At 39.9% G+C, this 23,726-nt stretch overlaps 1 protein-coding gene across 3 annotated transcripts in view; it reads left to right on the plus strand.

Annotated features, from left to right (window-relative positions):
* The window catches only part of Tp63 (tumor protein p63), a 203,968-nt gene that overhangs the window by 109,091 nt on the left and 71,151 nt on the right, over nucleotides 1-23,726 (plus strand). The gene's annotated exons all lie outside the window — the stretch shown is intronic.

The following is a 23,726-nucleotide window of genomic DNA, read 5'->3' on the forward strand; positions in this document are numbered from 1 at the left end:
ATATTGAGGTCAGAGGAGAACCTTGGCTATCAGCCCTCGCTTTCTAACTTATTTGAGAAAGAATCCCTTTGTTATTCACTGCTTTGTGTGTCAGGATAACTGTCCCAAAAGATATTTCAAGGATTCCTTAGTCAGTGTCTCCCATGTCATTGTAAGAAAACTGTGATCATAGACACATCCCAGGGCACTTACCCTTTTTGTGCATTCTGGGGATTAAAAATCAGCTACTTCTGCTTACATACCAAGCACTTTACCCCAGCCCATGTTTCTATTATGCAATATTTTCTGTTAATTGAGTTATTGAAAGTGTGTTGCTGTATTTTACTTAATAACATATTATATTGCTTTAAAATATGAAAAATATCTTCTTAATATTTAATATTACATGGGCAGTTTATGAATCATATAAACTATTATGTATATTTGCTTTTCTGGCTACATATATATCAAAATTTTAATAATGTCTATGTCTAGATTCTAGAATACATGATTACATTTTATTCTGTGTAATCTATATATTTTAAAATAACTTGTTCATACTATAAACATGTAGCATGAGTATTAACTCCTAAAGAAGTCACTTTCTTTAAAAGTGACCAGAATTCTTATGTCCATATCTAACTAAAAGAGAAGTAGCTTATTATTTGATCAATTTGTTAGTGTTAAACATCCTTATAGATAATGAAAGCTTGAAAATCCAATAGGGCAAAAGTTAGTGGGCAAGCATAGGCTATTAACAGATCATTTGAAGGTAAAAACCTTGGTGGGCTCATAGGCTCAGGCCTATATTCCCACCTACTCTGAAGCTTAGAGGACTCTTGTTAAGTTCACCACCAATTGTGCACATTGCCCTCACCTCAATCCTTACTTCAAATAGACAGATAAACAATGAGATGCAAAGAGCTAGTGAATATTGAAACACAGTCTCACCAGCAAGCAAACAATCTACATTAAAATTAGAATTTCCCTTTTCATTGTTAAAGTTAGAAAGGACGTTTCACAGTACTTTAATGGGTAGAATCTTCTGAATATGTTTTGGTGCTATGTTCTTGGAAAATAAGTAGATACTATATCCATCTAGTCACTTAGACCATAAAATTTAGCCAAGTGCTTCCATGTGACTGTGTACCAAGAGAATGGCCATAATACTATAATAATTAACAAACATAATATTGAGCATTATGTTATTTTTTGCTATACATAAGCATGGGAGAATGCCACTTTTAACAATAATTATGAGTGATGTGTTTATAGTTGGCTCTTAAATTTTAGAGCTTTCAGTTTTGCTTCTAATTATCAGACTACTTTTAAATCTAATTTTCCATCATAATGAAAAATTATATAGAAGATGATTGTTATCTCTACATCCTATTGAGTTGGATTGTTTTGGAGACATGCAAAACCCAAGCATTATCTAAAAGCAGGGATGTGATGTGGTTAAAACTGCTGCTGTTATTATAATCACAGAGTGGGCTACCTGCTGAATGAGCTGCAGGCTGCAGCGGACATGGCATGGAATGAAGGGAAACAGGATGAGAGGAAGGCTGAAGCTGTGGCCCAGTCACACGTTACAGTTGTGTGCAGATGTTGGGCTCAGAATGTACAGACTCTCACTGTATTGTGCCATGATGTCGGTGTTTGTGGAGCAGCACCAATGTACTTCTAAGTCATCACTCTTCGTGAGAATTAATTTAGTTTTACATACGTAAAATACTTGAGGGTGTACGTGGCACATAAAAAGTTCAGACAGACAGTGAGAGAGAGACTGAATGTTGTCTACTATTTTACCTTTTACAATAGCATTTATATAAATTTTTTTTTGTTTTTTGTTTTTTTTTTTTCAAGATAGGGTTTTTCTGTGTAGCCTTGGCTGTCCTGGACTCACTTTGTAGACCAGGCTGCCCTTGAACTCACAGAGATCTGCCTGCCTCTGCCTCCCAGAGTGCTGGGATTACAGGCGTGTGCCACCATGTCTGCCTGCAAAATCTTCTATCTTGACTACAACTCTCAGATTTGGACAGAGCGCCCTTCCCCTCCTTTGGTTAGAAGGCATCCCCATCGTTCAGACCCTAAAATGGGTGTGATCTAATATCTTGATTTTGAAAGCAGCTTTAGACTAAAGAGGAAGTTGATCTGGCAACTCCAGCAGTTTCTGAAAATGTTCATTCTTGTCACCTGTGTAGGACACAGCGAGAAGAAAATCACTTAGCTGAGGGAAGATCAGACTTGGAAGAGTTATTCAGTGTGCTCAGAAGGTTACCCTTTAATTTGGATGGCAGCTGACATTTAAAGATGTAGCTGATTTCATTTGCAGCAACTTGGAAAGTATCCACAGCTCTTAGCTTCCCCCGTGCTCTAAAAAACCCAACCTTTTTTGGACTCTTCCAGGTTTATCAAGCTGGCCAGTTTCCCTCTCCACAAATGATTATTAAGAATTTGAGATGTTAAGCTTAGATTGGAGTCATTATTTTTCTTCTCTATTTTAATTAAGTACTGTGCTTTGATTTTTATGGGGATAGTATTCCATGAAATACGTGTTTGTTTCATAATAAGCTTTGGGAAAGAGTCTCTGTTCAACTCTCTTGTTCTCCTACAAGGAAAATGAAACACTGAGTTTTTAGACACTAAATGTGATAGAAATGGAAAAAACATTCTAACTTCAAGACTATATAGTTTAATGGAGGAGTATACAGTGTTTTTATTGAAAGGTAGAATTTCACAGCTGCTTTAATTGGCATCATAAAATGTAAGATTTTACTTCAACTAGGAGATTAAAGAAGTCCCCTGAAGACAGTGTTAAAAGGATACCAAAACAAACATTTGCATGAGGTGAACACAGAATACAGGTTAACAGGGATTGGGTAAAGAGGTAAGGGATACTTAATGAAGAAGCTGATGAAGGAGGAGACAGAGTGACCAGATAGAGCCTTCGTGCAATGGGCACAGTGGAATGAAGGAAAATGAAAGCAGACAGCGGATAAAGCTGGGACCAGATTTTGATGGGTTGAACTTCTTTCTTCTTCTTTTTTTAATTTAATTTTTTTTACAATTTATTCATTTTTACCCCAATATATTCCCCTCTCACATCTCCTCCCAGTGCCACAGTCCCTTCCTTCCTCTTACCCACTATCCCCTTCCCCCAGTCCACTGCAAGGTCGAGTCCTCCTCCCCTGCCATCTGACCCTAGCTTATTAAGTTTCACCAGGACTGCCTGGATCCTCTTCCTTTGTGGCCTGGCAAGAACCCAAACCCAAGGGGAAATGATCAAAGAGCAGGCAACCAAATTCATGAAAAAGGCAGCCCCCGCTCCCCTTGCTCAGAAACCCTACATGGAGACTGAGCTGTCTATGGGCTACATCAGGGCAGGGGTCTAGGTCCTCTCCATGCATGGACCTTGGTTAGTGTATCAGTCTCTGCAGGAACCCCTGAGACCAGAATTTTAGCTTTGTTGGTCTCCTTGTGGAGCTCTTGTCCCCTCTGGGTCCTTCCCACCAGGAAGGACCCCCCCCCCCCCCCCCCCGCACTCTGCCCAAAGTTTGGCTGTGATTTTAGCATCTGCTTTGATCCCCTGTTTGGTGGAGCCTGTCAGAGTACCTTTATTTTAGGCATCATTCCTGTTCCCTCTGTTCCACTGCTTCTGGCATCTATCCTGTTTGCCATTCTGAATGAGGTTTAAGCATCCTTCCTAGGGTCCTCCTTGTTGTTTTGCGTCTTTTGGTCTGTAGATTTTAGTATGGTTATCTTATATGGCTAATATCTGCCTAAAAGTGAGGCTCTACCATGTGTGTCTTTCTGCTTCTTTCTTATTAGTTGTCTATCTTAATAGCATTGGGGCACCTTATGAATGCCCCATCATCTCCTCTAAGAAAAGCAAAGAAATGAAGATGACTCTGGGTGCCAGGAGAGATAAGAGGTTGCAATTTGTTCCTTTTGTTGCCTCATTGGGATAGCTACCTTTCAGTTAAGACATAGAAAGATTACTAAACGTAGAACTAGATATACATTCTTTCTTAGAGTTTTAAGCATTGCTTAAGAAAAAGAAAAAAAGTCAGTTTTCCATTGGTAAATAAGTAATCCCAAGTATTTGTAGTCTTGGCTTCTAGTCTCTCTTCTCTTTCAAGTCAAGAAAATGAATTTCTTCATGAGGTCCTCTATCACATGAATGACTAAACTCCAAAAAGCCTATCCTTTTCCCTTCTATTGTACTAACCCTCACCCATAGCACAAAGTTATTGTTCAAACACAAAAGATACATATGTGTCTCATTTTCTAGAGGTCATTATGTGCCATGCTGTTCTGTAGCCAGCTATGTCATCTGGGTTGGAATCTTCTGGAACCATTGAGCATCCCGGGAAAGCAGAGTTCAGCGAACTGTTACTTCTCTGTAACCTCCAGCTTGATTGAGTGCATGGTTCTTACATCCAAGATGCTAATTTTGAAACCAAACATCATCAGATATACTTTAATTAACACCCTTATGAATATGTTTATGTTAAGTTCAAATTGATATGGACGATTAGCTAATTTTTCTTCATGGGGATGTCCTAAAGCAAAAATAAATAAACAACATGCATTTTGGTTTCCAATACATTGCTTCTTCTTCTTCTTTTTTTTTTTTTTCTATGCTCTTTAGGTATTTAAGTATCTGTGTGGCTTAACCTCATCATTTGTATAATACAGAGATGAACAAATTGAGGGACACTTATCAAAGCAAAATGAGAGAAATCTGTGTAGCACTTCTTTTAATCCTGAGCAAAGACACAGACTTCCCTCTTTGTAAAGGTCTTTAGGAATCCTGAGCTATGCCACTCTGTCATTTCCCAAATGAGGAATCTGAATCTAGGCTGGTTGAGTAACTTGCCCCGGGGCATGGAGCTGGCTAAAGCCAGAACTTCGAGCCCAGCTCTTGTCTTCCAATTCCCTATCCAGGCTTCTTTCTTCAACCATTCAAAGTACGCCAACAGCCGGGGCGCATTGCTCTTAGATTTTTGTCTAAAATCTTGGTCAATGTCTGACTGAGACCACGGTCTGTTCTGTTTGTGTGACTGACACATAGAAAGAATGAATAAGACTTTTCATCCCCCAAATCCTGCCAGGAATCTTTTAACTTTGTTAAGGAAGTTTGTGAACCCTCTGACTATATGTAATTAATAGCTCAGCTAAGGAATTCAAATGACTATACTGTCAAGTTAGTATAAAATTATTGTAGTAACAGATTTAATTTGAAACAGTGATTGTCGAGGAAAATTCATTCAGGATTAAATGATACGTTGAATAAAATTCCTTTGTTGAACCTGAAGCTTTTGAGGGATTAAAGCTAGGGTTTATTACCTGCTTTTTAAAACATACCTGGACTCATCTAACTTTTATGCTGACCCTGGACAGGTCAGTGGGAGTAAAATGGAAAGACATGGAACAAATGATACTACTATATTTTTAAAGTACCCGCATTCTGTTTCTGTTTAGTTAACTGAAGGTGGTAAGAACAGGAATTCCTCCTACGATTTAAGTGAGGAAATGAATGTTTTGTGAGAGATAATTTTGTAGTATTTAAAAATCTCATAAATGCTTGAGATCAAATTATAATATAAAATAATATAATTTTTTTTTCCTAAGGGGAAAAAAAAGGCTTCATTATTGACAACCATTCATGGCCCTTATAATAACCACTTCATCTTTTTCCTAATCCAGTTTTGGAAATGCAAAATCAACATAAACAGAAAGCAAATGCAAACTTATGAACATATTGCAAACTTTGATTCTGGTATTTTTATTATAATTTTAGATTTTTTTTAATCTTCTAAATTTTAGAAGAAGCTGATATTCACTCTTAATAATCTTAGCCCAGTATAACTTAAGGTACAGTAGAAAGCTATGTTTTTGACTTAGGGGCAGTGAATGTGCAGATTTAAGGCAAGCTGGATTTCAAGCCGCAGGTAACAATGAGAGAGAGTGTCAGAAACCACATCAGAATGTGGGCGCATCTTCCATCTTCACTCAATCTGAAGCCAGAGTGGATAAGAATATTCTTACGCATGTATGCAAATCCATTTTATTATGATAAAAGATATACTCTTTTAGTCATTTAAGTGAAAATATCACAGAAAATAATCAATAGTCAATTTTAATTATACATTTATAATATCGTCTCCAGAACCTTAATTTAAAAAAAAAAGTCACTGAATACAATAGAGAAAAGAAATATGCAAACAGAGGAGGGCTTTGTGGGGGGCATAGGGACACTTCCCAGGGTTTCTACTCAACTGCAGCTAACATGGATGCTTGCTTGTATAAGTTTAGCAAGACTGACGGTTTGAATTGCTTCTGAAAGATATTCTGAAAAATCAAGTGGCTTATGCTGGCTGATCTGAACCCACTGGTATATGTATGATAAGAATATATTGAGCACTTGGGCTAACAGGCAGTATCTTTTGGAGTTTTATATTGAGGAAAATAAATAAGTAACTTTCCCTGATGTCTTACTCGGTGTAATCGTTCTTAAAAAAAAAAAGAAATCCCAAATGCGAAAAGAAAAAAAAAAAAAAAAGTCTTCCAGAACTTCTCCCTCTCAACTTGAAAGTGTAGAACAACTTTGTGTACCGCCTTCCTTCTTCATGTCGTGGTGGGGGTGGTAGGTTTGTTTGGGGGAGGTTTTGTTTTGTTTTTAGGACAGAGTGCACTTTCTTCTGAAAGGGACAGGGAAAGTTCTACCTGTCTGTGTCCTGCTCTCTCTCTTTTTTTTTTTCCCCCTTTCTTTTAAAGATTGGTGATAAGGAATTCTAACTACTTAATGAGATGGGAGAGGCCTCACTCCATTGGAGTGCAGGAGGCCAGGTGGAAGTTGATGGATTGGACAGGTAAAGTGAAGAATCCCGCCCCCTCATGCCTATAGTTGGGTATATATTAGGGAACGTTAGAGTATGTACAGAGAGAGAGAAAGAGAGAGAGGCACCTGAGTCCTGTTATCTTCTTAGAAGATTTGTAGCAAAGGGCTCTCAGAGGGGGTGGGGGGGCTGGCAAAACCCTGGAAGCAGAAGAGAGAAGAGCAGCCTTGACCAGTCTCACTGCTAACATGTTGTACCTGGAAAACAATGCCCAGACTCAATTTAGTGAGGTAAGGCTTTAAGATTTTAGCACTCTGCGTAGAGATGCTTTTCTCCTCTTCTTTTCACTGAAAACTTTCAGAGCTGTGGTTCTGGGGAGCCAATGTAATGTATCTGCTAGCTGTGTGTAGGAATCTTCTTTTCTGAGTTAATGTTTTCTGTAGTGGCTGTAAGAATTTCTTTTATTTTCTTTGAGTGTCAGGTGAAACAGTAGGAGCAAAAGGGAAAACAAAAATTCCTGGGTGACATTATGTTTTTGAAGAAACACAATATTCAGGACTTTATAAAATCACTTTAAAAAAAAAAAAACAAGAACAGACAGTGGAAATAGAGCAGATTCTGCTAGGCGCATTGATGGGTGTGAATGCAGTGAGGCAAATTAATTGAAGTGTATATTAACTGTTTGGCTCGGTTCTCCAGGCTTCCTATTAAAAGAAAATGAATTTGTTTTCTTAAATAGTGAAGTAGGTTTGTTAAAAGCGATCACTTTATTTTGATGGCATCAGTTTGGGAGCTCTTTTACATTTGAAGATCCTTGAGGACTGTCCACACTGTCTGGTGACTGAGTTAGTTTACTGAGGAAGAACAGATAAGTTAGTTCAGAGCAGCGTGCTATTAACCATTTATGTGTGTGTACATAAAAGTGAGCAGGAGAGCACTTAAGATTTGGAGGTGATTCTCTGCTCTCTTCTTAGCAAGTTTGATTTAGGGATTTAAATCACTGGGCACAAGGATGAGGGGGAAGTAAACCACTGATGAGCCTGGAAGAAGGCGCTGAGGAAGTTTCCTGAGGTCGGCAAGACCTAACAACACTATTCGTTTACATTCCTAGGAAGAGGCAGCTGTGTTGACACTGATCAGGTGTGTGTGTGTGTGTGTGTGTGTGTGTGTTGGGGGGCAGGTGTTCAGGGGCTGGCTGTCGAGAAAGAGAGTTCAGTGTTTCCAATGAGGACACTTGCGGCTGAATGCTTGGGAAAAGAGGCTGGCGTACAGGGATTCAAGTGCCTCCACCGTCAAAACAAATTCATAGTACCCAGTGCAGACCATAAGCAGAAGAGAAGCAAAGGGCAGCAAAGCAGGGCCAGCACTGTGTTATTGACCACACTGTTGTCTAGACAGCTGAACTGTGCAAATATAACAGGGGAAATATCAAGTTATCTCAAGGAGGAAAAGGAAGTGCCTGCTTTCCTTTAAAACAGACAGGCAGTCTTGCTTGTCCTCGCCAGAGAAACTTGAGTTTCTTGTTTTGCTCTACTATTGGAGGCCAGCTTACAATGTTAGCAAACAGTTTGAAAATGCTATAACTTGTGTGCGTGTCTTGCTGTTTCCATTGCTCCCAGTGTTGCTCAGTTTCAGTAATTAAAAAAGGGGCAGTCCATCAATCCGATTTCGTCTTTATCTGTGAGCTAATTTGCGCAGTGTTTTTCAAGTGTCTGGGGCCTAGCCTACATTGTGAATGAATGGAAAGGAAGAGGGTAAAGTTGGTTCTGAGATATGGGTTGAGTGAGAGAAGAAGCCTGGCGTCAAGGTAAAATGGAATGATTGTTTTAAAGAAAATAATAGTTTCAGAAAAAAAAAAGACAGTTATTAAAAACCCATGATGATAACATGTATCTATGGGAAGACTGCCTTTTGTAGAAACAGTCATTCTGTGTGTGAGAATATGGCAGCTTCATCATGAAGGAAGGAATACCTCTACACAGGCGGAAGAACGATAAAGTTTCCCCAGGCAGCTGTGCCTGCTGGAACGTTACTGCTGCATAGAAAACGGCTACGAGAGAACATGGCCGAACTTCCTATCTTCTGAGTTTTGCACTCCTGCTTCATAGCTTTCATAGTCTTCCACCAGCGTGTGTGGTAACTTCATGACCACGATCTGTTAAGACTGGCTCAGTTGTATGTGCAGGCTTCTCTTCACTATCTAGCACTTAAATGCAAAATAAGTATATAGAATATGGGTGCACAAGTGTCTGAGAATACGAAGGTTTAATACAGAAGGTGATGGTGTTTTGGTATTTATGTTTATCTGTAGCCGTCAATATAGAAATATCAAGAATTATTAAAACTGGACAGATTAGAGAAATGAAAGGAATAGACTATTATTTAATAACTAGAGTGTACTCTCTGCCTTACAATAATTTTTTTTTAGTTTAACTTAATGACAATTTGAGTCGATAACTCAAAAGTTAGTAAGAGAGCGTTTGTTCCCTCTCTACCCTGTTTTAACTTTCCAGTTATTTCCCTTCAGCTGGGCTGGATTGGGTGGATGTCCTAGAGAACAGGAAAGAGTCCTGGAGGGAGGAGGATACGGGCAAGATGTGACAGGCAGGACTTAAATCTCTGCCCCTGTACGACAATGGAGAAGTGACAAGCAAGCACTGGAACCCAGTGCCACACTTGAAACGACCTCAGATGCAGATACAGAGTGTCACAAGACAGACGTTTCCTCACAGAGTAAACTCAACTTTCCAAAACAACAGCACAACAAAAAACAATGAATAAACGCAAACACTAGATCGGCAGCACACTCTGCTACACTGTATTGCTATCTCTGTGCATGCATCTAAGTGTGTGTGTGTGTGTGTGTGTGTGTGTGTGTGCGTATGTATGTATGTATACATGAGTACATGCATATGTGTACTGGGGGGAAGAGAGGAGAAGAAAAGAGAGAAACTCCATTTTAGAAAGCTCTCAACTAAAACATCCCTTGTTTGGTGAGGGAAAAGGACCCAGTTGTGGATTGATACTAAACAGAATCTAAGATCCAAAACTTTGATTTTACTACTCAGTTGATTGTTTCCCGAGTGCTCTATGTCTATGATTGTGTACCATTTACTTATATTTTATCTGGAGCTCCGTGGAGCAGTTGTGTGTACTCCGAAGGGCACTATTGTAACTCACAGTAGCTACCCGGAGGTTTCCATGAAAAGTGGACGCTAAGCTTCGGGGGAAATGCCGTGGCAGCAGTGCCGGCTCCCGGAGGCCAGGTCATTGCTCACTCAGTTGACCTCAGGGCCTGCATGCATGGTCTGGGGATGTGTCTTTTATCTCTGTCCTGTTTCTACTGGCTGTGTTTTAAACAGGGGGAGAATGTCCTTCTTCCTCATTAAGAAAATGAGAGTTTTAAGGATTCCCAGGCTGGGCTTGAGATGGTGAATGTTCTCAGAAAAAAAAAAAAAAAAAAAACAGTGGCAAGCATCAGCTGCAGATCGAATTCGGGTGTCAGCCACGCTATAGTCACTCTCCACGCGGCAGCCTTGCCCTACCTGTTTTCTGATTGGGTGCCCTCAAGCCCAGAAGGGACTGGGCGAAAGAGATCTCAGATGGCAGATCAGACCTTCCTCACTACTATTGGAAAAGAGATGGGCTGATAATGAAACACTTATCCTTTATCTAGATAAGGGAAAGCATGTTTGGTTTGGTTGTTTTTTAGAAGAGCAGTGATCCTCAACGGGTGTGTGTGGGGGGGGGGGGTGAAAGTATGAATGGATGTTATCCACAGCAGCCAAATAGTACTGGCTGTTCCTTTCATCAGAGAGCAGTCATTCTCTTGAACACAAAACTGCTACAAATGTTCTTAAGAGTTGAACGTAGGGGATTGAGAATAAATTTTGTACTCTGCCCTGTTGAGGAAGTTCGCATCTGTGGCCATCAGATTTTGTTTGTCGAGGAGGATTTGAACAAAATGCTTAAAAAGTGCATTGCCATAAACACACTGTAGGTTTCTTTGACGTGCATTTGGTTACTTAGGAAAGAGAAACATAGGTTAAAAATACCTTCTCTTATGGCTGCAAAATTAAGATTTTTTCCCTTTGTTGTTGAGTATTTTTGATTTTATATAAGTAAAAAAGATACAGCACCAATAATCAAAAGTCTTTTCATAATTTCCAGAGATTTACTTATTTTCGGAGATGGCAATGTCTTCCAATCCTAGTGGACTATTCACTCTCCTTTGATATGTGATGAGCAAAAGGTCAGGTGATCGGCACAGTGTTATCTGCCATCTGATGCTAATTTTAATGGTACTTATAGAGGATATACAGCAGGGGATTTTAGGTTTAGAACACAGCGGCTTGAAATGTCAAAAAGAAAGGCAGTTGATCCAGAAGTTCATCTTATTCACTGTAGAGGTCTTAGTGTTCTGTGAAAGTGTGAGCAATATGCAAACTAACACAGCAAAATAAAAGCCCCTGATAGGAAGATCAGGAAGATACAAATGTACATGAAGGATGCAGCTGAACATGGAAGGACGGATAGAACTTTCTGAGTTCTAGATTTACAGGAAGCAAGAAAGGTTTTTAGAGAATGTGATAAAACACAGAAGGCACAAGAGGTGGATGCTGGCTGACATGCTTAGAAGCGTCACATTGTTGGATGTAATAGAAAGTATGGAGTGATTATGATATACAGTTAGAAATATCAGAGTTGCTAAGCAAGGTCCATGTTACTGAGAGGGGAGAGTGTTGAACGTGACCATGAAGATCTGGGATGGGCTCTGAGGGGAGAAGTGTGTAATTAGAACTGTATATAAGAGATTTGGGGGAGGGTGAATGGCTTAGCTGTGGATGCATAGAAGTAGAAAAATGCATTCCTTGCACTATACATCGGCTGCCAATTCTGCACAGTTCTATTGTACTTTGCTGCAGCAGTTGGGATAATACAAATGAACTGTTTCTCAGGTCTTATTCAACTCATGTACTCTCTGCCTGTAGCTCTCTTCATTGTCTATGGTTTGTGCCATAGAAAGATCAGGAATATTTAGTCTTCTTTTTCTCTGTTCATATATGCTATTCTAGCAAAATTATTAATAGCACCCCCTTTCATTTGCAAAACATTCCAGTTAGTACACAAATTATTTGGTTACTCTAAAAATGAACTCTATTCTTCTTTTCATTCTTCTTTCTAAATAAACTGCTTTCAAATGAGAAGTAATATGTATTTGCCTGTAGATCAGACACCAGCCAGAAACCATATAGATTACTTTCCCATTAAAATTAAAATTCACATATGACCTACTATGCCCTGAAAACTAAGTTTAGACACACAGACTGTCCTTGAAAGGAAGGCAGAAGTGAGTAAGCAGTAGCCTCACACCTCAGAGAATTTGCCAGCTTACGAAGGACAGAATGTGCTCATACATGACTCCAACATAAAGCAAGCTTGATAGCCAAACTGTAGATTCCGAGAGACAGAGAGAGCATAAATTGTGATGAGGGAAATATCTCACATGGTTAGGGGGTCCATAATTCATCAAAGAACAGAGTGGAGGAAGATCAGTGTGCAAAGGATGTAGATATAAAATTAATAAAATGCAAGAGAGAACTACAACAGGTCAAGACATATTGATTTGAAAAGAGAATATGTTTATTTGAATACTGATGTGCATTAAGACTGGAAGGCTCTCATAGGAGCAGCAAGAGAGAATTGGAAGGGCCTGTACGCTCTGGCAAGGAGAGCAGTGTCCACAAATTTGAGATTCATAATTTTGACAGCATGCTCTGGAGATGATATGCTATGGTGGCACACTACAGTTAGAGAGAAGAATTATCCAGTTGCTTGGGGTGGGAGGCATTTAGCATGCCATCTTCAGTTCCATAGACTTCAGTGGAGACAGATGTAGTGTCTGCTGAGTATACGGAAATCAGAATTAGGAACAAAATCCAGATGATTCTGTTGGTTATGAATTTATTACATTTACAAGTCATCATAGGTCCAGGATAAGAAACCTTCTATTGTGGCCACAATTGCAATTCTGGAGATAAATATGGAAGCCCAGTCACAGCTGTGGAATTCCAGTTGGAAGGTATTAGAACAGATAGGTGTACAAATGGCACGTTTAAAATGAGTGCCACCTCCACCAACAAATTAAGAAAAATAAAAGTGAAATTTATTTCAAATTTAGGCTTTAGTTTCTCACAGAAAGTATCTGGCCTATGAAATTTTAAATTTTGATTTGGGGGCAATAGCGTCTAGAGAGACATGTTGGGAAGAGACCTATCTTTATCTATAATAATATCCTTTTCTTCCATAGTCTCCCTCATCACTTCTGTTTCTCCCAGGAAGTGATGCAGACAACTCAAGAGAGCAAAGTGTAGAATGGCAAGACTTGTAGGACAGGACATCAGTGGCTAGATGGTGATGGAGAAGTCAATGACTTGATTTAAAGGCAAAAAACCAAAATGCCTGGTGTGGTGCAAGCCTATAATCGGGCACACAGAGGCAGGAGGATTACAGCAAATTTGAGGCTACTCTAGTCTACATACCAAGTTCCAGCAAGTTCAAGCTAGAGTCTGTCACTAAAAAAAAAAAAAAAAAAAAAAAAAAAAAAAAAAAAAAAAAAAAAAAAGTGAAATAGATAGAAATAAAGACAAATGGAGTAGTTGGGGAGAAAAAGGGTTAAGTTCCATGATCAGTGGAGAGGTGCCCAAGCTTGTTTCTCTTGTTTCTTTTCCTTCCCAGTTTAGAATTCCATTGAACCAACATATTCTGAAAGTGTACAACCTTAGCATCCTTTCAGCTTAGCATACTTTAGGGCAAACAGAAGAGTTCTACAAAATGGCACCTGCTGTCCTGTCTCCATTGAAGAAATTATTGAACGAAATGTCTATAAGATCTTTACAAAGACAATCCTTTATATTGAACGTTTGATTTTTCTTACTCAATCTAGAAGTATTCTATTCAAAGTTATATTCCTCTCCATTTTCTGGTAAAAAAAAAAAAAAAGCAAGAAAAAGAAAAGACATAGGACTTGTTTGTTTGTTTGTTTGTTTGTTTTCAAGACAGGGATTCTCTGTGTAGCTTTGGCTGCTCTGGAACTCAGTCTGTAGACCAGGCTGTCCTGGAATCCAGAGATCTACCTGCCTCTGCCTCTTGAATGCTGGGATTAAAGTGTGTGCCACCACCACCACCCATCTGCCATGGAGATTTTTATTATAAACTTATTGATATTGTACTATGACTAATTTCTACACCCTAAGTTTTAAATAAAGTAGTTCAAGTTTCTTCTTTGAAGACCAAGTGAGGTTGGACAACCATAGATTTGAGTTGAGGTGGCTTCCCCAGATAATATCCATTTGTCAATTTACAGTTGAGCAACTGGTATTCAGATGAAGCACACCTTGATTCTGGGAAGGGGAATAGCTATGTTTTTTTTTTTTTTTTTGGAAAGAATTGATATTTCATTCAGAACTTTTAACCTGAACTTCATTTTTTTAAGAGAAAAAAAAAAAAAAAAAAAAGAAAAGAAAGAAAGAAAAGTTTATAAAAAGCTGTGGTGGGTGGTCAGAGGAAGAAATTCATGAACCACCGCTCTTGTCAACTGCTCTGGAAACACTACAAAGGAAACAGGTCTCCGTTATTATTGGTACAGAAGCCACTAATAGGTGCAGTTAGCATAATACCCCTGTGAGAATTACCGCCCCCAAAGAGAGCTTGCTTTAGACAAGGACTCTGCAGGCCTTTTCTTTCTTCCTTTCAAGCTTGCGCAAAACCCCCACAGGGGCCATTTCCAACCCAAGCAGTGATCTTTCTCAAGTTGATTCTTTCTCAGATCACAGAGACAATGGTGGAATATACTCTGTTTACTCAAATCAGTCTGGATTAGTGTCACTCTATTGATGGAATCAGAATTAAAAGGAAAACCATTACCCCTCACAAAGGGCAACATCAGATGCTTGGGGAATGGCTTGGCTACTTTTAAACGTGGGAGACACTTAGCAGACTGAGGTGGAGGATCCATCAGGCACCTACACAGAGACACATGACAATGCCAGGTGAGGTCAACGAAATTCTTCTAAACATTGTACATGGGAAATTATCTCAGCAGGCAGTGTCCATGTGCTTTAAAGGCCAAAAATCTGACTGAGGAGGTGGAGGAAGAGACTTGTTTGCCTTCTTTCTTTTCTCTACCCCAACACCCACATGCCCATCTATTTATCTCCACATGAAGTCCTTTGGGCTCTGGGAAAACTACTCTACCCATGAAGTCCCTGGCACCCGACATCCTCTGAAAACCTGTGTTCACCATGTGCCGTTGCTCTGTCTTGAGCCTGACATTCCCCAAAGGATAGAGAATGGCATGTTTACTTGGGAGTCCTCTACATGGCTACTAAATAGTGATCTCTGATTGGTTTGGAGAGCCATCTGCTGCTCTGGCTTTAACTGGTATCTTCAGATAGAAATGTGGTTTCTGGTACTCCCTTTATATATATATGCCTATTTTTAAATGATGTGCCTAGGAATAAAAATATGCAAGCCTTGTCATTGGTATGTTCTATAGGTAACAGAAACACATGGTTTTTCTTGATATCTGCCAGGTTATTTGGATAATTTTGGGTTCCCTGCAGGAAAATAAGTTCTACTCACTTCTATTCAATTTTATGTTTTGTTTTGTTCTGTTTTTAAATGGGGCAGTTTCCTAATTAAAAAAAAAAAGGCTTGTACTCTAACAAGTAAATAGGGCAGAGTAAATGCTACTTTCATATAATTGAAATTGATTGCCTATGAGGGCAGAGAATGTGTGTGGTTTAAAGAGAGAGATTAGATTTTTATCTTGTGTTGTAGTTAAAGTGTTTACTTGCTTCTACACTGTTTCCTTGATTCAGTCTGTCCCCTGTGTGTCCATGGGTCATCACCAGAGACGTGGACAGTTTAATCTGGGTGAGTGAGCCTGATGGCTGGCAAACACACTGCTCTGATTATTTTCCATGCTCTGAGAAATCAAAAGTTGCGTTTGCTTAAACATGGCATCTAAGCCTTTTCCCTCTAAGATACCCGCAGTTGAGCAGGCTGATAGGGTGCCACTTTTTGACTGAGGTAAATAAAGTGAGATGAGGAAATAAGTGGCTTTCAGACGAAGGTATGCCTTCACCATAGCTGCTAACCTCAGTTTTGTTTTGCAGTTACAAGTGACAGGTTAAAGGAATATCCCAAGTACTGGGTACGTCACGACATCTAATTACAAAGTTTAGTAAAGCATCGAAAGCTTTACCTCAGATGAAATGAAATATGTAGCAATCAGCCGGGAAGCTGACAAGCAAAAGTAAATTAGAGGGCAGAGCGGCAGAACATTCCCCTCACATAGGAGAGACCCCCCCCCATCTGATTGCTGGAACTGCGAAGACAGGGAAACAAAAATAAAATGGGAGCACGTGAGCTTGCGGTAAGGGTCGGGAGTACACTCCTTGCCTCACGCTTCAGTGTACGCCTTGCACATAAACGCTGCCCTGCAGGACTCTGGGTGCATGTTATGTAAAGTCTGGAATGAAGTCATGAATTTAGATCATTTCCAAGAAGCAGTTTATAAGTTTGATAAACCAAAGACTTGGCTCCTCAAAACATACATACACATGTAATTAGTTAATGATGTCATTATTTTGAACAGCATTCTGGCTAACTGGGTGGAAATTTGTGTAAGTGACATGGCGAGGCCAAGTCAGTGACCAGTTTATAAGAAACTAAAGGCCACTCTAAGCTTTTTTTTTTTTCTCATGTGGTTTCTTTCCAAAGGAAGCTATGCTTGCCCATAATTGTCTTTAGCAGGAAGTAAATAATAACATGGCTGTCAAGATGTAGACTCTTATGGCTGACCTACATGCACTGAAGAAAAAGTCTAGACCATCAGGTGGAAAAAAAAAATCTCTGCCTTGGCACAAAAGTGAGTATGTGTTCATTTTCAGGAAGTAGAGGCTCATTAATAAGCTCCCCAGCTAGGTGTGAACCACCAGCTATTACTCACTGCACTGTGAGTGACAATTCTGGCTATTCTGCTACGGGTTCCCACCAACGCCGAAGCTTGAAGCACAATTCCCATCTACCGAGAGCATGAAAAACACAAAGCAAAGGTCACAGAGATTATAGGAGATGCCCTATATTGCTCAGTTGACAGACGGGCGCTGAGATGGATGCACTTTATACGCGGAGCTGCTTTGAGCTAAACCACCATTACTTTGTTGTATTAGAAAAAAAGGAAGATTTAGCAACTACATCTCAGGTCAATTTGCAGATGGGGCCATTTTTAAGACAAAGGGATCTTCTCAAGTGGCCCACCATTCAGACCGTGAAAGTGTCACGAAGAGATCTGCACAGTGTTTCCTTTTATGGGGCTCTTTTCTGGTTGCGGGTTAAACCCTGAGGACAGGTAATGGCTTATTGTGCAGGGTGGAAGCTATTCAAAAAGACCACTCTCCTTGAATGCAATGTTCAGATGAAAATTCCAGGCAGATCTTTCGGTCCCCTTTACAGAAGCTAGGAATGGAAGCCAATGGAGATGGAGATGATTCACTTTGCTAGCATCACAATGTGGCTCCAAGTATTACTTTGAGCAAGTTGTTTAATCCCATGAGCCCTAGTTTGCTCATCTTTAAAATAAATGTACTGTATGGATATCTATCAGGATATATGGGACAGAAAGCATAAAGCAGTTCAGGCCCAAGCTGAAGACTCAGTAGGAGTATTAACATCAAAAATAGGTAGTATCTTTCCAAAGAGCAGCTTGCATATGAACGCTAAACATATATTACACTCTTAACCAATTTCGGACAGTCATCATTATTTTATTGACATCAATGTCTTCTGCATCGTGTCCTCATTAGCTATGCATCTACTACAATGTAATTGCCCCACTGTTCCTTGTCATGACGTTGACACAGATTAAGCAGATGAACTGAAAGTTGCTGATGAGCTCTGCAATCACTGGGTTATATTTTCCATGTAGACGGCCTAACTCTCACTACATATCTTCGTTAGCATGCACTGCCTTTCCCTAACATTACCACAGGCATGAACAGAGCAAGCAAAACAGATGATTACTCTAGACTGATGATGCCCTCAGAGAGCATAACAGAAGAAAATGGCCATAAACATACTTTGTCCTGCATGTTAATGAGTAGTTGCCAGGTTGAACAAACTAAGCTCTGGGTATCTTTCTCTAATAAATGTCAGGAATTATAAAATTAGTTAAAAGGGCATGTTTCTACTTTCCATTGAGCCTACCCTTTCTTGGTGTGTACTGGTGGCAGAATTGAGAGTCCTCATGATTTATACTTCTCTGTCTTGATTAGCAGGGTGGGTACTTGCTAAAGTCCTTGAGTTAAGCTTTCATTCTCCGTAACCGGACTATACACTTATGTTTACCGAAATTTAGGTCAAGTTTTATCTTCAATGTACTTCCCATTTTCTGGCTTTGAAAACTCTCTGTGCAGTTTTTGTTGGCATCTTTGTTCCCTTGACCAGCAAACTGAATCCATTTGTCTCACCTGCTCATGGAATTTTTAATGTCATCTCTCATACATAGTAGACTCTTGGTTCTCTAAGACTTGAAACTTTGTGATAAGATATTCTAGTTAATATTCTGCCTATACACTTGGTTTGTTTTCACTTAAGACAGTTTACTCATTACATTTTGTTCATTATATAAATGGATACTTTTTATTTCCAGCCACTCACTTTTTATGATTATGTATCAAACAAAACATGTATTGTGTTTAATAAAATATGGTTTTCAGAAAAGATGAGATACTGACATGTTTAAGGTAGAAAGATGTTGATCTAACTCAATGTTCTACTATAAATATCTTCTTGACCTCAAACAGAATGCCGTAAGTTAATTATGCTCAATTCTAGCATAAAACAAACCATCATTTTCTGGAGTGGGACAGGTGGTGGAAGATTTAAAAATGGCAAGAATTTCTCCCTGAGGCAGTGTTTGTTGAAAAGCACTATCCCACTGATATTACTGGATGAAAATGTAGTGCTGATGTGTAAGGGAGGGAATGAAAACTTTAAGAAGCCAAGGTCATGAAGAAACTGTTTTCTTTTCCCAGGAAAGCTACAGAAGGCTCATAAAGACTCCTCCATTATACCTGAGGCAAAAGGTTATACTGACTGAGGAAACTAGCTATGCCACTGAGATAGGGTTTTTTTCCTTTTCTTTTTCTTTTAATTTTTTAAGGGTTTGACCAGGTAAATCTTAACAAAGACAAAATGATGATTTCATAAAACCTGTTTTGAGAGTAGTATCATAACATTATTTTAAAATAGCTTCACAGGGGGACAGAGGGGTGACTAGAATGGAAGAGCTGGTGGCTCCTCTCCATTGTCTTCATGGTTTTATGCACATTCTTAGCCCATAGGAAGCTGGTGTCAAGTTTGCTCACCTTCATTGCCTAGAAAAAGGGCACATTGCTGGTAGTGTCAGGACTTAAGCCCAGGCCACCAGGTCTGAGAGATCTGTTACACTTCTAAAATCCAAACAGAAATATGAGAAGTGGTGAAGATGTCTAATCCCCTGGCCTTACCTAACAGTCATTCAAGAGCTGTTGTACAGTGCCTGCTGTACAAATGACCCACTCTAGTCTCTGATAGTCTTCCTTGTCATTATCAATAATCAATTAACATTCCAGCACCAATCATTTCTCCTCTGTATGTTCACGGAATTAGCAAGAGTAAAGAAGGGGTCAGTGCTTTCCTCCTCTACACCAGCTTCACTTTACTGGGAAACAATTCTTCTATCACCTGCCCAGCTTCAAAGAATGATGGTTTATTCTAGGATTAAACAAGTTAACTTAATTACTGTGCTACCGTGGGCTACATCCAAACAGGGGTTCTAGGTTATATCCTTACAATGGTCCTTGGTTGGAGAAACAGTCTCATAGAGGGCCCCCGTGCTCTGATTTATTTTGTCCTTGTGGAACTCCTGTCCTCTCTAGGATATACTAACTCCCTCTTCTTCCATATGATTCCCTGCACTCTGCCAAAGGTTTGGTTGTAAGTGTCCGCATCTGCTTTGATACATGTCCTGAAGAGACCTGATAAACTAGGGTCAGATGGAAGGGAAGGAGGACCTCCCCTAGCAGTGGACTTGGAAAGTGGCAGGGAGGAGATAAGGATGGAATTGGGAGGGAATGAAGGAGGGGTTACGGCTGGGATACAAAGTAAAAAAACCTGTGATTAATATAAAAAATAAAAATTAATGAAAAAAGAACAAGTTAACTTAAGAAGATGCATCATTTGAGATCTGCACAGAGCATCTTCAGAATGCCACTGGGCATCCCTGACCTTTCTGATACCAGACATTAAAAATGCTTAACAATGGATGAAGAGGCTCCGATTTTTTATCTTGCAATAAGCACTAAAATTTGTTTTACTGTCCTGTCCGGGAAACACTTGCAATTCTGAACAATTGCCCTTGTTCAGTCAATGTGTGCAGGCACTCCTCCAATTAAAGAAATAAACAAGTGAGAACCTTTTAAGTAGTGGGTATTTCAAAATGAACTTTTATAGAGCTCTTTCTCCAACAAACTAAGAAATTAAGACTTCCACATACACGTTTTTACTGTGGTACTTATTTGTTCATTTCTATTTATAAACACTAGAAACAAAATCAAAGATGTGATTCTTCATTGTCATCTAAGCCCACAGTTAGAAGTGTTGAATTGATAATTATTGAAAAATTTATTATACTATTTGGATCTGAATTTTTAAAGCATAATTTGGGAAGAATTTAAATTGAAACAACTTTTCTACTGTTTATTGCTGGATAACAGATAAAGTTTATACACTATCGAGGACTCCAGGTATATATAGCAGGTGGAGGGCTTAATAGAAACAATGCTGTTTCTAGTCTAGGATTTTACTGAACTGCACAGAACTTCAGAACACGGCATTAGAAGTGGACCCGGCAGCAGTCACTGCACTCTCAGTGAGCTTTGGAAGGCAGCTTCTCCTTCTTTGGTGTCAAGTATGTTCAGCCTTACAGCAAGAGCCGAGGCCTGCCTTTGAGATGCCTCAGCAAATGGGATTTTACTTTTTCCTCAGTCCTTGGAGAACTGATGTGTTTGCTTACTGGCTTTTAAAAGTTGGCCCCCAACTTTTTTCTTTACATGTATGGTGGGGGAAAGGATTCAAAGAGCCGGTGTTTCTTTGTTCTCATCCAAGCCAACAATTAGTTGCTGTTTCTGCTGCTTAGCTGGACGAGCAGGGAGGAGCGGGTCAGCAGTCATTTTACTGCTTGCGAGAAAGTGTTCAGCTAACTTCTTTGTCCTTTCTGTCAGGGACCACTGCCTGCCTAATTGTCCTGCTATAGGGAAGCACGTGCCCTTGCCAGCATTATCTGATTCCTACAGGACTTTCAAGAGTGCCTTGTATGCTGACCCTTAGCTAAACACAAATAAGATTTCTTAAATCCCCTTTCCAAACTGTGGCCTCCGGCTTGATACCTAAGAGCTTTTTAGTTCATCAGGGTGTAGACACATTTGTACCTGCCTTGGTTTTGGGGGGTTTTTTTTGTTTGTTTTCTTTTTCTCCCCAGGGTGTCTACCTGTAGTTTGGCCGCACCTGTCTGGAAGGGAGGTCGAGGATGAAGGGTAGACTGGAGAGGAGCAGGAACTTTAGAAGTCAGAAGGGAGAAGAGACAAACAGCTGCTCTTGTCAGCATGGGGATAAGTGTAAATAGGTTAATAGTTATTTACAGAGCAAATGGGAGGTGGCATTCAGCAGTGGAATGTGAACGCATGAGTGTAATGGAATGGGCGTGCTGCTCTGGGCATTCGGGCAGATGCTCTCTGGACTGAATGGAATGACTGAGTCCATTCATCTCCTCCTGTGACAGAATTAAGTTGGATAAAACCATGTTATTAAACTTGAAGGTTAAAGTGAGATGTAAAATTCAAGTCAGTCTTTCTTTCTTTCTTTCTTTCTTTCTTTCTTTCTTTCTTTCTTTCTTTCTTTCTTTCTATTTTCTTTTTAAATCCTTTTTGGTTCTTCATGATTTTCTGTACCCTGGGTCTTCTTGGGATCATATTTCTATTAAAAACAAAAGAAAACAAAAACAGAACAACAGCCTCATTTCCTCCTTTTTTTTTAAACTTGTATTTTTTTTATTTAATTTTACTTTTTTCTTATCAGTTACATCTTATTAACTCTGTATACCAGCCGTGTCCCGATCCCTCATTCCCTCCCAATCCCACCCTCCCTCCCTCATCTCCACCCTGCCCATTTCCAAGTCCACTGATGGGGGGGACCTCCTCCCCATGCATCCGATCCTGTTTTATCAGGTATCTTCAGGACTGGCTGCAAAGCCCTCCTCTGTGGCCTAACAGGACTGCTCCTCCCTTGGGGATTGGGGAGGTCAAAGAGCCAGTCATTGAGTTCCTGTTAGAAATAGTCCTTGTTCCCCTCACTATGGGAAACCAATTGGTTACTGAGCTACCACAGGCTACATCTGAGCAGAGGTTCTAGGTTATATCCATACATGGTCCTTGGTTGAATGTCAGTCTCAGAAAAGACCCTGTGCCCAGATATATTTGGTTCCTTGTGGAGCTCCTATCCTTTCCCCATCATACTAACTCCCCTTCTTTCATATGATTCCCTGTACTCTGCCGAAGGTTTGGTCATGAGTCTTTGTATCTGCTTTGAAAACACTGCTAGTTAGAGTCTTTCAGATGCGCTCAGTAGACTCCTGTCAAAAGTTCAATGCACATCCCATCTGTCTTTCTAAATGAGGATTGATCATCTTACCCCATGTCCGCTCTCTTGATTATCTTTTTTAGGTGTATAGATTTCATTATGTTTATCATATCTTATAGGTCTATATAAGTGAGTATATACCGTGTTTGTCTTTCTCCTTCTGGGATATTTCACTCAGAATGATCTTTTATAGATCCCACCATTTGCCTACAACACCAGCAGGGGTGGTTCTCTTCCCTTTATCACCCGGAAGAGAGAACAAGACTTCCATTTGTCAAAAAGCTTCATCCCAGAGAAAGCGAATCAAAACCTGGTGACTTGGGTTGAGGGAAGTCTTGTTTCTGTCAGCTGACTTAAGGCAGTTTCAGAATTTCTACTCTGCCTGGTGGGTAGTGCCTGGGTAAATCACATCCTCATCTCTGGTAGCGAGAAAGCTGATCTGCAGGAAAATGGGAGGATTTTGATTAATTCTATAAACATCTCACTGAAAACTAGCTCTGAGCATGGTCTCACAGGAGACAACATCTGTCAGTTGGAACTACAGGAGATAAAGTACTTCTAAATTATGTCCACCATAATTTTTTTATTTTTAGAGACAGGGTTTCTCTGGGTAGCCCTGGCTGTCCTGGAACTTTCTTTATAGATCAGGCTGGCCTCCAACTCAGAGATCTACCAGCCTCTGCCTCCCAAGCGCTGAGAGAAGACAAAATTGCTACAGAGAACATGAATGGCACAGATTCTTAAAAGTTAGACCTTGATGGAAAAAACTCAACCTGCCGGCAGGCTCCCTTTCCATCTACATGGTAAAGCTTATTATGGTGTGAACGCAGCTAATCAGGAGGATAAGGCAGATCAGGGGCTTAAGTCAAGACTTTGAGTCTAGTCTGAAAAACATAGCAAAATCCCATCTCAGAAAATAAGGTGTGTAGTGAGTCTCCCGGACCATGCTGCCCACTCCACCCTAGTCGTCAAACTGTCCCCCGCATAGAGGACTGTCACATAAATCTAGATTTGATGCTAAAAAAAATTCTTATGTCCCATATGTACAACAATTTGATTCTCAGTTGGTCTCTGGTCTCTTTCCTTGTAAATATTGTAGCAAAATGAGAGCTGTGTGTGTGTGTGTGTGTGTGTGTGTGTGTGTGTGTGTGTGTGTGT

Source organism: Psammomys obesus, unplaced genomic scaffold (assembly GCF_907164565.1).
Source record: "Psammomys obesus unplaced genomic scaffold, mPsaObe1.curated_primary_1811, whole genome shotgun sequence".
Taxonomy (NCBI): Eukaryota; Metazoa; Chordata; class Mammalia; order Rodentia; family Muridae; genus Psammomys; species Psammomys obesus.